Source organism: Cibotium barometz, chromosome 29 (assembly GCF_041138505.1).
Source record: "Cibotium barometz isolate CiBa-2024 chromosome 29, ASM4113850v1, whole genome shotgun sequence".
Taxonomy (NCBI): Eukaryota; Viridiplantae; Streptophyta; class Polypodiopsida; order Cyatheales; family Cibotiaceae; genus Cibotium; species Cibotium barometz.
In genome coordinates, this window is record NC_141074.1 from 42,600,501 (window position 1) to 42,603,159 (window position 2,659).

Here is a 2,659-nt window from a genome sequence, read left to right on the forward strand (position 1 = left end):
ACCGGCAACTACTACAGCGGAAGTTGGTGCAATTCCTTCTTCGGTAGCTGCTTCTACTTTCTCTTTTCCGTCATATCCATTACCTTTTATGGATCCTTTCTCTCTTTCTTCTTTGTCCTTTATGCCTTCCTATCCACATACTTCTATGCCCTCTATGGTATATCCCCCTACATCATCTATGCCTTTTATGGCAACTTCATCTACTATGATTCCTTCTTCTACTACTTCCACTACTACTCCTCTCCCCACTCAATCATATCAGCCCTTTAACCCATTCACTCAATCTTTGAGCCTTCCAAGTCTTTCTGATTCACAAAAGCTTACCCAAAACAACTACCACACTTGGTCCTTGTTTATGCAACTTCTTTTGGAAAGTGCCGGGGTGTGGTCTATAATCACTTCTCCTCATATGGTGCCTTCTCAATATCAAACCTATATGGATGCACGGGCCAAAGCTTTACTTGTGCATGGCATGTCTACATAGATTGTGCCTTAATTTCTCTCTACAAGGATTACCGCTCAACAATTATGGCATGCTATGCAATATGGAAGACTTTCAACGGTTAAGATGGATAAGTTGGAAGAAGATTTGGATAAGCTTTCTATCTCTGAATCCGACAACATAGTGGAGAAGCTTGGAGAATTCAATTGAATCAAGCGGCAACTTGAAGAGTTTGGTACATTGGTAGCAATCCGGTTCACAAGCTACTTGGTAAATTGCCTTCTTCTTTTGAATCGTTCAAAGGTATTTCTTCGAGTTCCTTTCCCTTGCTTTGAAGAGACTTGGGTCTTCTTCATGATAAGTACCTTACTCGCAAGCAAAACAAAAAGGACTCGGCTTTTGTAAGCCAAGGAAAGGGTAAAGGCAAAGGCAAGGGGAATGATCAATGCAAAGGCTCTAATTCCAATGCTAAAGATTCTTCAACCAAAGGCGATAAGGACAAATCAAAGGATTCTTCCAAGGAGTGCACTTTCTGTGGTCGTAGTGGCCATACGGAGGATCGTTGTTTTGCTAAGAAGGCGGCATCCAAGAAGGTAAAAGCTAAACTTGAATCCAAATCTAAGGGTTCTTCTACATCAACATCTTCTCACGGCAAAAACAAAGACAAGACAAAAGATGGTAACGCCAAGATTGCATATGTTGCTATGTCTTCTACTTCTTCATGTGACACATCACTTGTGGTAATCAAAGATCTTGATATGCATATTGCGGATGAGTGGATTGCTGATAGTGGTGCTACCTCTCACATGACGAATAGTTCTTCCTTATTGGAAAACTATAAGTCTATCTCTTCATCAGTACACATTGGTGATGCTTCGTCTCTCCCTCTGGTGATGTTTCTTTTGGAGATGCTATCTTACATGATGTTTTGCATGTGCCTAAGATGTCTGCCAAATTATTTTCTATCTCTAAGGCTAGTTCTAAAGGTCTTGGGGTTTACTTTGATGGTGAAGTGATTGAAATCATTGATAGACAGTCACTTTCTTGTGTGGCACATGGTTATCAAAATGCTGGGCTTTATCATATAAGCTCTTTTACAGCACAGCTGCCCCCATATGAGTCTCATCTTCATCAATTATTTGCTTCTCCTAAAGCACTTGTTTCTAATGAAGATAGTGATCTATGGCAGTTCCGCTTTGGCCATGTTCCTCTTGCTACTTTGCAACATCTTGTCTCACATGACATGGTTACAGGTCTACCAAAGCTTCAGAAACCTCGCCATCACATTTGTTCTTCTTGTGCCGCTCAAGGGAAGCAACATCGGGCTTCTTTTCTAGAGGAGGCTACTCATAGGGCCACACGCATACTTGAGCTTATTCATGCTGATCTTGCAAGACCTATGGAAGTACAATCGCTTGTGGATCCAAGTATTATATGCTTCTTGTGGATGACCTCTCGCAAATCATCGGTTTATTTCTTACCTAAGAAGTCTGATGCTCTTTCTCAAATTCTGAATCACCTTGGATGTTCATCTACTCTGACACTCATCTACTCAGATTCATAGAGTGCTATTGCTTTAGCCAAAAATCCAGTTATTCGAGGACGATCCAACCACATTGATATTCATTTTCATTTTGTTCGTGATTGGATTTTTGAAGGTCGCATTCAGCTTGAGTATTATCCTACCAAAGGTAATGTTGCTGATTTGTTTACTAAGCCTCTTCCTCGACCTACCTTGGATTATCTTCTTCAGTGTGTTGGCATTGGTCCTCCCATCTCGACCTGAAGAGGAGGTGTTGGATAGGTGTCATCTCCAGATGGTGTCACGCTAGTGGCACACTCTTTAGCCTCTAGGCATTTTTGGGATTTATAGCATTCATTTCCATTTTTTCCTATTTACACAAATTTTTGGGTGGAGGAACTTTCCTATATATATGAGGCATTGTAGTTCATTTCTAATGAAGTTGGCTAGTGGTTCATTGATGAGTTCTTGAGTACATTGTCTCTTCTCTCATCTCTTCTTTCTCACAATTTTTCCTCTCAACAAGAATGTTATTTTTTGTACTTTTCATGCTTTCATGCATATGTTTGACCACTCTTAAAGTGTCACATAGACTATGCTTTCACTATGCCTAGTCAAGAAAATATTGTGCAACTCCTCAGCGCTCATGGTTGCCATGAAAAGGAGCACTTAGAGAAGTAATGGAATGGAAAATG